Source organism: Littorina saxatilis, linkage group LG16, assembly GCF_037325665.1.
Source record: "Littorina saxatilis isolate snail1 linkage group LG16, US_GU_Lsax_2.0, whole genome shotgun sequence".
Taxonomy (NCBI): domain Eukaryota; kingdom Metazoa; phylum Mollusca; class Gastropoda; order Littorinimorpha; family Littorinidae; genus Littorina; species Littorina saxatilis.
Window position 1 is genome coordinate 40,351,789 of NC_090260.1, and position 12,341 is coordinate 40,364,129.

The following is a 12,341-nucleotide window of genomic DNA, read 5'->3' on the forward strand; positions in this document are numbered from 1 at the left end:
TGTTTATTGAGCCCTTTGATGTTCTCCTTCTTTATTAATGAACTGGCAACAGAAGTGTCCTGTAAGGGAAGACATGGTATACAGTTGATACCTGGTGCGACGGAGATATTCTTGCTACTTTTCGCTGACGATGTTGTTTGATGTCTAATTCTGTCATAGGTTTACAAAACCAACTGAACAATTTAAAAAGAGAAGCAGATCGCCTGTGCTTATCAGTTAACTTGGATAAAACTGATGTCATGGTGTTCCGTATGGGAGGCCACCTTGCAGCCCACGAGAAATGGTCCTATGGTGGCGAGGCAGTCCGAGTAACCAACTCGTACAAATACCTCGGCTTGTTGTTTACTACAAAACTGAGTGTAAATGTTGCTTTGAGTGAGATGTCCAGAAAGGGAAAGAAAGCAGTCATTGAGATACAGAGAACAATGAGAAAACTGAATGTTGCTGATCCATTGGTGTTTTGGAAGATGTTTGATGTGCAGGTAGAACCCATTTTAACATACGCAGCCGAAGTTTGGGGGCTAGAGGGCGTCAAGCCAATTGAGCAAGTTCACACTTTTGCTATCAAAAGGTTTTTAAATGTTCCGCTGCATTCCTCAAATACAATGGCGTACGGGGAAATAGGCAGATACCCACTTTTCATAAGAACTGTTGTCAAATGTGTGAAATATTGGCTAAAGTTAACAAGACTTCCGCAAACCAGAATTTGTAAACAGACCTATGAAATGCTCCTTTTGCAACATGAATCTGGCAAGCACAACTGGGTTTCCAAAGTTAAGAAGGTGTTAACTGAAAACGGGTTTGGCATTGTTTGGCTGTGCCAAGGGGCTGGCTACGATAAAGGTTTTGTTTCCCAGTTTAAAGATCGACTGATTTGTATGTATAAACAAAACTGGCATTGGGAAATGGAGACAAACGAGAAGTATCAATGGTTTTATTCTTTTAAAAGCGTTTTTTTAGCATGAGAAGTACATATTATGTATAGCAAACAAATGGAAAAGAGATGCGCTTGCTAGATTTCGGTTAAGAGCCTGTGGGCTGGGAAGCAATGCTCAGTGGTTTTTAATACAACAGGCACGCGACAGTGCATGCCCGGTGTGTGATGGAGGCTGTGATGACGAGGTACACTTTCTTTTCCACTGTGCAGCCTATGCTGATATCCGTGCAAAGTGTAACGTGTTAAACAGTTGTTCTAAACCAGCCTCAATGGAAGATGTAACCCGTATCCTAGCCCTGGATGAAGAAAGTGTACTCGAAGCAACTGCACAATTTATTTCTAAGGCACTAAACATGCGCAAAAAGAAACTAGATGAGTCAAGCTGAAATGATGTATATAATGTAATTTTTACGTACGCAAATGTTGGACTGGATGGTCTTCTCATTTAATTCGGGTTGCGTGTACATGTATACGCGTGGATTTACACGTGTGCGGGTGTAGTCTATATAAGCGTATGTGTGTGTGTGTGTGTGTGTGTGTGTGTGTGTGTGTGTGTGTGTGTGTGTGTTTGTTTGTTCGTCTGCAGCCATTGTTGTTTTTGTATAGATATGTATTTAGACATGTTCCCCTACTAGTCACGCAAGGGTAACGCCGACTAGTGGTTTATTGGTTTTAAATATATATGTGTGGTCTGCAGATTGATTGGTTTTATGAGTGTGTGTTAACTGTTCTAGACTGAACAATTGGATCAGTATTTTCCTTTGTGTGTACAAACTATACCTTGCTTAGTCTTGGATATTATTGTTTACCTATGGCTTTCGTGTCGGTGTGTTTTTTGGTTTTTTGCTCGTACTCATAAACTAGTTTGCTATGTTTTTGTTGTTATCAAGATTTGTTCATTCGTCCTTTTACCCCTTTTATGAATGATGCAGAAATTGTTGTTTTACCTTGTCTATAAGGCTTTTATTAGCTAATGACAATAAAGTGTCAAAGCGTCAAAGCGTCTCAGTCTCTCTCTCTCTACGTAAGGCGACCTGTCCACTCTAAGGACGAGGACACTTCGCCCTCCAACACTCCTCCATAAAGCGACCCGCCCATCCGTCCGCCAACCCGAAAACCTTCTCATCCCCCCATTATGACTCTGATTTCCTTCCGTTATCCCAGCAGTAGTCACAACACTACTCATATCCCAAACCCCAACCTTGCCACATGACAGGTCTCCTCAGCCTCCTGTGCCTCCTTTCTTCTACGCTACGAATCAGCAGTCACCACCGCCCACCAATGTCCACGTGGCGCCACCCCCAGGTGCCTTCCCTAGCCTTCCAAATCCCGGGGTTTCTTTTGAGGAGCCAATCTACCTGGCCGCCGTTGACCCCAGGAGGTACGCACATCCTCGAGAGGACAGCTATCCTGTGGGTGATCACGGTCCAGCTGATCGCCACTTTCCCGCTCCCATGTCTGGTGCTCCTTACGACAGTGACCCTGTTCAGCGCCTCCTGTCCACCCAACTGTAATGCAGGCTTACCTTAGCTACATGCAGGCTTGCTGTTTGCAACAGCAGTTTTCTGTGCCTTACTAGTATTGAACAGTGTCTCGAAACTACTATCACAAACTACCTCACAACCAACATAGCGACTCCTCTTAGAGTGTGTGTGTGTGTGTGTGTGTGTGTGTGTGTGTGTGTGTGTGTGTGTGTGTGTATGTGTGTGTGTATGTGTGTGGGTGTGTGTGTATGTGGTCGAAGCTGGCATTTGATTTATTGTGTGTTCACTCAACGAAAAAGTGTCATTGACAAACCTTGAAATCTTCTGCTGGTGCTTTTGTTTTTTTAAAGAATCCTGGTGACACTTCGTTGTGCTAACGATATCTAGTCTCTGCTTACATCGCGTTCATCTGAACAGACTTCCTTCTGGCGTTCATTATGGGGGCCAGGAGGCCCCCCTTTATACGGATAGTTTCGAGGTTGACCATGGGCAGCGCCATTTTGTTGTGAAATACGTCATCAGTTTGTGTACACAGGAAGTTGTGACATCCGTCAACCTATGGGAGATGTGAAGGCAACATTGTTCATCAGTAGAAAGTTGTGAAATCCGTCACCCTATGGGAGGTGTGAAGGCAAAATTGGTCATCACTGAGTTTGTGTAACACAGGAAGTTGTGAAATACGTCACCCTATGGGAGGGGGGAAGGCAAAATTGTTCAACAAAAACATCATAGGCCGAACTGTGCAGGGTTAACCGCAACAAACTCAAACCATTCATACTACTCTGCATTTGAGTGACTTATATACCAACATTTTTATGTCTTATTTTCAGCACAGGTGTAGGAAAAATCATGAACCAAAATGTTATTTATTTTCTAATTTAACATTTGTTTTACAAATTTGACCATGGTCTTTCAAACATACAGTGACATTAAACATTGTTATGTTAAAAAAAAGAAGAAGAAAAAGAAAAGCTTTTGTGCACAAATCAGAAAATACATTGTACATTTTACCTACAGGCCAAACAAGAGATCCAAGCAAGTTGCACTGATCTAAAAATATAAGTTGTCAAAAACAGGCGCTTGCATTTGGATGTGTCCAATGATAGTAGGTTTGGTTGTGATCAATCAGAATAATGTAGGAATACAAATGTATGACAGTTTGGTATGATGACATGTAATTCACATATGCTGAAATATAAAATTATACATCATATAATATTAATATGGCTGTTGCCATGACCATGAACCCCAAGAAAGGTTTAATGTTATGTAAATCAAAATACCAAAATCAAGCACCTATTAATCTGGTCTACGGCGCGGGAAGATTGAGGCCTTCGTAAACGTTCAACGTTGGCCAATAATGATTTTAACAATGTTGTGTCGTTTTGTATTATGTTGTATTTTGTTGATCAATTGATAAATATGTCTTCCCAACATATTACAAATCAAACAGAAATAAAGTCTTAGAGAACTACAATAATTATTGTTGCCGTCAAAACCTTGCAAGGCCTCAACCGTTCTCACGAGATCAGTTACATTTTCTCTCTCTCTCTCTCTCTCTCTCTCTCTCTCTCTCTCTCTCTCTCTCTCTCTCTCTCTCTCTCTCTCTCTCTCTGTATGTTGTCTTTGTCTGTGTCTCCCTCTGAGTCTCTCCGCTTCTGTCTTTCTATGTCTGTCTCTGTCTATGTGTGTGTGTGTGTGACAGTGTGTGTGTGTCTCTCTCTCTCTCTCTCTCTCTCTCTCTCGCTTTCTCTCTCTCTCATCTGACTCTTGGCACACAGGTCAAAGCAGAGGTTAACTTGAGTGCACGTGTACCTGTTGGGCGCAAAGTAAGAATCCGGGGCAGAGTTGGAATAATCGGGATTTCCCGAAACCTCATTTGATTTCCAACAAAGCGCCGCATTTCCGGAAACGAGCTGCCTCGTTCTAGAAATGGCAACCCTTCGACTGGCACAAAAAAGTATACCCTTTTCACAGGTCATGAATAAGGTATATGAAAAACCAAGGTCTTATACAGGGGAAGTCTTGAATTGGGGGTGTGGGGGTACACTGTGTAACAATTATCTCAGTGACACTCAGCGCATGCAGCTAGCTTGTTGCTGCTGTCTCGATCTATTTTGAACACAATGATTTTTTTTCTCAGAGTAGAGTGTTAGTTTGTTACAACAGGCTGAAATCATCTTTAATTTGAATCAACATTTTGCAACAATCAATCACGTCAATATAGCGCACAGACTTGCACATTACGTTTCAAGAGCCTAGGTTACCATGCATGCAGTGACAAGAGCCTACTCAATAAAGGGATGTAATGCTGTCTCTGCAGCCCAGAGAAACTGTGAGTTTAATATATAACCAGTTAAGACTGAGTAAAAAATTATTACAATCGATAGTTACCAGTGAAAAGTTATATCGGAACACTCTTAATTGTTGTGTTTTTGTTGTTGTAAAATGTAAGATCTGAAACGTTAAAAATTACGTAAAATTGGTGCGTTTTGGTCGAGTGGGATGGGTCGTTGAACTGTGTTGTTACAGCCCGCCGAAGTTATCAAAAGTGTTTTTGCTTTTTGTAATTCGGTTGGTTTGGTGCGTTATACAATGCATCTGCTTTTTCAAGACTAAGCATTGATCACTTTAAAACACAAGGATCATCATTGACCCTCATGACTTGTATCCTTTTACATCGCATTCTAAGAAAGAGCAGAATTCTCACTATGCGCGCGGTACATTTCTAGAATCGCGTAGCGCAAAGTTGCAATTCCTACAATGGCGGCCATTGTTGGAATTCCAACAAAGCGCAGGTCATTTCCGGAAAAGCGCGGATGACGAGATGGGTCGCAACATACCTAGGAGGGGGGTGATTTCTTGAATTAGCTGAGGGCGGAAGGAAATCGCTCACCTTCCACGTCCAAAACGTAGTGATATTGACACGCCAGATTAGTGCGGTAGCGTATTGTGCTAAGCAGGAAAGCGCGCTTTTCTGCCGGTATTCTTGTTAACTTCGCAATTTCCGGGAAACATCCACTTTCACTTTGAGACTGTTCTGTTTACATTCGACACTATCAAAACCACTTTGCAATACTGAAATAATTTGTTCTGTGTTCGAAAGCTACAGCCAATCGTTATTATGTCCCCTTAGGTACAGTTTTATAACATTATTGGCACATGTAAACAATAGGAATAATTAATGAACGCCAGAAAAAAGTGCATCCTTTAACCTCCCTGTTGTCACTCAGCATTTTTTTTTTATTCTCATCCACACTTTCAGCACTTCCCCCACCCGCCCTCCCTATCTCAGATGTAATTTGTAAATGACGTTCTCAGCCTTCAATCCACTATTTAACATAGTAAGTCAAGCTTTTCAAACCAAATTAATAATTGCTTTCAGTTTATCATTTAATAAAGATCTCATGGTTCAAAATTTCATATGTTTTTTTCAAAAACGTGCGTGTGTTCCATTTCAAACTAACCTCACTGATGTGAACTCCATTATTACTGTCACCTATGTTTTACAAATTACACCCATAATCCAAACCAACGCGCAAACACACGCACACACACACACCACAACTACACACATTTGTACTCGTTACCATTAGCCAACGCTCGTCACAACACTGTCAGTCTCAAGTCTAAATAATGATAGTATAAATCATAACTAATTTTCTTCACACCATCATAGACATAATGTTGCTTCACATGTTCTTTGTACAATCGTTGGTTTTCACAATAGATATTGCATTACTGTAATTGTCTTCTTTTTCTTTTACAATATCTTTCCAAAAACAAAACTCAAAGACCACACAAGCTCCCAATAAACATGCCAGAACTGGGCCATTGCTGGCTTTTTGCTGGCAAGTTTGGTAAAGCTGGCCATAAAAAAACCAACACTGGGCCAATTATGGTTTGCCAACAAAGGCCCAGTTATGGCTTGCCATCACTGGCCCATCTCTGGCATTCCAGTAATATTGTCGGCCAGTAAAATGCCTTAATTGGCCCACTGTTGGCACGCCATTGATGGCCCAGTGCTTGTTTGCCAGCATTGGGCCATAGGTGGCGATTTGCTGGCAATTATAGGTGGGTTTTTGCTGGCACGCCAGCAGTGGGCCAATGCTGGATTATTGCTGGCAAGAAGATCTGCGACAGCACAGCGGTATGACTTTCTCTCTTGGAGTGACGTAATGTACAAACAAATGTCGAAATATCTTGACGTCACTCGTGATGATGACGCATTGTCAACTAAATCCGGCCCGCGGTGGTTCTGCAGATGTCCGGTTATTTGTTTTGCATTCAACTTCAAGAAATTTCCAAAGCACCTTCTTCAATTTCAGTACGCGTCCAATCTCCTCCGGCTAGAAGCAAGCGTGGTGAGTTTCACAAACAGTTGTGTGAGCAGGTCGTCGCAACGGCGTTAGATCTAGTATCTTCTTGTTCTTTTCCTCCGTTGTCGGTCTTTTTTTCAACTTTCTTCTGCTGGACGTTTGAGTCAGTTCGCAAAATATAATAGACTTTAAGAAGTCGTCCTCTCTGCAAGAAAGAATCTGCGCGCGCGCGCGCGTGTGTGTGTGTGTGTGTGTGTGTGTGCCCGCGTGCGCGGTTGTGTGTGTGTGTGTGTGTGTGTGTGTGTGTGTGTGCGCCCGCGCGCGCGGTTGTGTGTGTGTGTGTGTGTGTGTGTGTGTGTGTGTGTGTGTGTGTGTGTGTGTGTGTGTGCCTTTTTCCTTTCTTTGTGTGATTGAGTTTGTTTTGTCTCTGTCAAAAGAAAAGCACCATAGGCATTACCATAAGCTTACTTGTAACCAAACAAATTGCATCTTGTGAATGTTGACATTGAGTATGTGTCTATTCACTCCAGGACAAAGATTTGTGCAAGTGTCTGACTGCCCAACTGGATAAGATGCAGCTCGCCTGGGTCTCAGTTCCTGAGAGAAACGCAAGAGAGCTGTCCGAGACAACGTAAGCTTCGCAGGTTAGATCAAAATACATATTCCTGTTGACCCCTTACTTCTGCTTGGCATTTTAGTCAGTTCAGAAAATATGATAGATTACAAGAAGTCGTCCTCTCTGTGAGAATGCCTCTGTGTGTGTGTGTGTGTGTGTGTGTGTGTGTGTGTGTGTGTGTGTGTGTGTGTGCGTGTGTGTGTGCGCGTGTGTGTGTGTGAGCGTGCGTGCGTGCGTGCGTGTGCTGTTTGCTTGCATGCCTGCGTGTATGCTTGCGTTTGGTGTGTGTGTGTGTGTGTGTGTGTGTGTGTGTGTGTGTGTGTGTGTGTGTGTGTGTGTGTGTGTGTGTGTGTGTGTGTGTGTGTGATATGGAATAATGAATTAAAACCAACAAAACTCGTTTGCTTTCATGTTTCAAGAGGTGAACGGCAGGAGGACTTGAGAGTTTCAATGGCTTACCGTAGGCTACGACGTCAGGACAAAGAAAAGAAGCGTTATCTCAACGTTGCGGATGCGAACAGAGAAATGACAGAATCAAGACAATCCTACGGAGGTTTACTGGGAAGTGAACAAGAAACATTCCTGCCTTTGGTCATCATGTCTCGAGTGTGAAATTTAGAACGCTGTACAAATAAAATAAAACAGTGAGCAACTGAAAACAAAGCGTACGTTTCTGTAATGTTTCGGTAATGAGTCGTTGCTGTTTGGAAGCTTTTCATTTGTTTTGTTTTTAATATATATTACTGTATTGTTGTTGTGCCCGCTATAACTGCGTTGATGACGATATTCTGTCAAAACCACTGCCTTTACTTGCCAGATAAGTTACACGACAAATGTGATTAGCATTTCAATTGCATTTTACTGATGAATTTGATAATTACGCATATGCATATTGCTAATGTACAGCTTGACAGCATTGCCCTTTGCTTTATTTGCGCACGTCTTGCCGCCAGCATGGGTTAAAAAGTCCATTGATGTGCTGTGTTTTGTTATTGTTATTACATTCACAGTAAAAAATGACAAAACAAAGCATATTTATAGACTTCTAACAACCATCTATGGGCTAACAAGACTGTGCAGATCGAGTACATGAATAGAGCCGTCATTCTATCCGAATCAGTGGTATTGGTATATTTCCTGCAACTTATTGGCATTTTGCTGGCAATGGTAAAGACAGAAATATGGCATTTTGCCGGGCCACAACTGGCCCGGTAATTTCAGCAGGTAAAGGGCCATTAACGGAAAATATATGGAAAAAAGTTTTTTTTATATGGAACTAAAAACCTGCAAAATGCTGGCAAAATGCTGGCGAAATGCTGGGTTTTTGATGGCAAGCCATCAATAAGCCATCAAATAAATGATGGGTTTTTGCTGGCAAAATTCTGGCAAAATGATGGCAAGCCATCAAAAAGCCATCAAATAAATGATGGGTTTTTGCTGGCAAAATTCTGGCAAAATGATGGCAAGCCATCAAAAAGCCATCAAATAAATGATGGGTTTTTGCTGGAAAATTGCTGGCAAATTGCTGGCAAAATGATGGCAAGCCATCAAAAAGCCAGCAAATAAATGATGGGTTTTTGCTGGCAAAGTGCTGGCTTGCCAGTGATGGCCCATCAATTTGCCAATGTGCATACGGGTAATATGCCAGCATTGGGCCATAAGTGGGCCTTTGATGGCAGTAGTTCTGGCAACTGGCATTGCCATCAAAACGCCAGCAATGGCCCAGTTCTGGCATGTTTATTGGGCTATTGCAACCTACTCCTATCTCTGGTCTCTCTTCCTGGGTACAATGGTACCTAAGACTTACATTCAAATGCTTACATGTCAAAATACCAATAATTATTCAAAACAAATGTTAACTACTACCTAACTTCATTTCAGACCCACACCCATTATTATACACACATTTCACATTTAAACCATTAGTCGGCCCCCGTCGATATTTATCGACTAAGTTCCTTGTAATTCTACTGTTAATAGTGTTTGTCGCAGAGAAGTGATAAGACTGGCACCTGACGACACATTTTCAGTGCCGATCGGCTTCTATACTTTCTTATAAATATACATTTTCCCCTCCTCCGTTTACCGTGCGTTTTTAGTAGTTTAGTGTGGTTTACTTTTTATTATTCTACGAAATAATACTTACTAATATTCTTTCTAGAGATGATTTTTGTTGTGTTTTGTTTATTTTATGACTATGTCTATGAATTTCTGGCCCGTGAAAGATGGTCTCAGAATTGGGCATTTAAATATAAATCATGCCATAAATAAGCTGGATGAGGTAGCAACTGTTCTACTCAATTCAGGCAAATATTTTCACATTTTTGGTCTCTCTGAGTCAAGATTAAACAGTAACATCACGGATGCGGAAGTTAAGATTGAAGGATATAATGTCGTACGTCGAGACCCTACATCAACACGAGAAACTGGTTTGCTAGTTTATATTCACGAGTCTTTATCATTTCATAGACTTCATCACTTAGAGCAGCATTCAGTTGAAACAATATGGCTAGAATTAAAATTGCCTAAATCAGCGCCAATCTTGATAGGTTTCTGCTACAGGAATCCAGCTGAACATATTAACTGGTTCGATAATTTTGATGATATGATGGACGCTGTCAGTCTTGAATCCAGAGAAATTATACTTTTGGGGGATTTTAATCTTGATTTAGTGAAACCCAACAAATGCTGGATGGAAAAGTTATCCCTGCATAATTTACAACAGTTAGTAACGATTCCAACAAGAGTTACAGCTACCTCATCTACGCTTATAGACCTGGGCTCGTATTCTTGAAACAGCTGCAACTCATATACCGGCCTGTAAAACCACTTCCGCTCGATAAGTCCGCTAAGTGTTATTCATGAAACTCCGGGAAAGACTTACATGGGTGTCTCCGAGCTGAAAAGTTGGAGGACCCATCCCCCTCCTCTAAAACCGTCAATTTTGAATAAATCTTGTTAAAATATTGTTTGTAGATTTATGTCCCTCATGGACACACATTGGTGTCATTTAAGCACCAATGCTTTGCGGACAAATACGAGATACCGCTCGCGAAAGATTTCAACCGATGCTCGATCATACCGGCTTGTGGTGAAAGCGTGCTAGCGTCTTCTTTAATGCATTACAGTGTCCGATTATTTTCAACTGATTCCGTGGTCCAACGGTTCTCTCGTTCGCCTGATGCGTGATTGTGTCGAGTTCAAATCTCCATCTGCCCGTAATTTTTTTTTATTCTTTGGCATTTGTTTATTTTTGTTTATTTTCTTCATGTGCAAAAGAGTACGTTATAATAGCAAAATTGATTTAAAAAAAAAGTTTTAGGCTGCAATGTTTTTTTTTAAATCTTTGGTTAAGATGATATTAGTTTATTAATAAAGTTTGTTAACTTAAACATGTAAACATTTGATTAAAAAAATTAAATAAATAACCATGAAGAAGGATGCTTCCCGCTTAAAAAAACAAAGGTGAGAGAGAAAAAAAACCCCACCTAAAATGCGGTAGCAGCCACCTGCATGCAACTGAGATTAAAAACAAAAAAATAAAAAATAAATAAAAAGGGTCTCCCTGTGTTTTTATTTCATTCAGTTTGTTTGGGTAGTTGCTATTGACTTTGAAACTGACACGCTGGCTAAAAAGCTGCAACATTGTGTCCTTCAACGTCAAACTGTCGTTTAACTACCGCCCAGTATTTATTTTTACTGCCCAGTAATTATTTATTTTTCCCCGGTATTCATGTGTGTCTATCGGAAGGTCGGCAGCTACCAGTTGGTTATTTTTAGAATTGAAGATTCCCGATGCTTGCTCTTCTCTGCGCACGCGTTACCGGCGTTTTCGCCGGCATGTCAGTTTCAAAGTCAATAGCAACAACCCAAACAAACTGAATGAAATAAAAACACGGGGAGATTTTATTTTTATTTTTTTTATAAACCTCGGTTGCATGCAGGTGTACATGGCCTAGTACCTAGTAAACGCCCACCCCCCAGTTTCGACCAGTGGACTAGTAGACAAGGAAAATGAATAAAGATTATTCAGTCTGCTGTTATTGTTGTTTTTCAATTGTTTACTTTCCTTAGACATGCTTCGGGGGTTGGACAGAAAAAGGTTTCTGAAGTGGCTAGAGAATCGCAATACATTTTTGACTGGGACTGGGAGGAAAAAGAAGAAACGAAAGCTTCATCTTTGGTTTAAACATAAGTTTATTTCAACAAATGTTACAATCATGACATGTATACAAAAGACACAGGTAACAGCAACAAGCTAGAAGCTAATAGTGGTGTTCCTGCATGGCTATAATAACGTAAGGCGGTAACGGCTGAACAATTTGTCTAAATAAACCAAATTGGAAATCCAAAGCATCATCATTATAATCATCCTCATCTCATTAATCATCCAAAATTATCATAACATAATAAACGTTGCATAATCATTATAAAGAAAGACAGTAAGAGGAAGGAAGGAGGGGAAGAAAAGGAATAAAAAGAAGAGGGATGGGTAGGAGTTGTGCAGAAATTAAAGTTGTTGTCCGGCTTGTGGAGCATTGATTCTGGTTTGCCCAAAGCGGCCTGAACGTTCAATGAACGAGTGTACTCTTGACAAAATGTTCCTGTTCAAATCTAGAGAATACTGTCTGTCTCCATTTAGAAGGTGGGGGAGGTGAATACTGTGGTTAGGGAGGGTATGTATGGTTTCTTGACGTGCTTCGCGATAATTTGGACAATCTAATAGGAAGTGTTTTACGGTTTCGGACGGAAATGCGCAGTCACAGATGCATCTGTAGCAACGTGTCGTCTCACTAGATCGTTATTAAGATCACTTATATATAGCCTGAGCTTACAGTGAATTGTTTGTGATATGCGATCTCCAGAATACCAATAACACGGCAGACTTAAATCGTTTTTTGACAAAAAGTGCTTGAAGGACTTACTAAGTTTTATGTAGTCTGGTAAAGAATTCCAGAGTTGTGTTGTAGATGGGAGAAATGAGT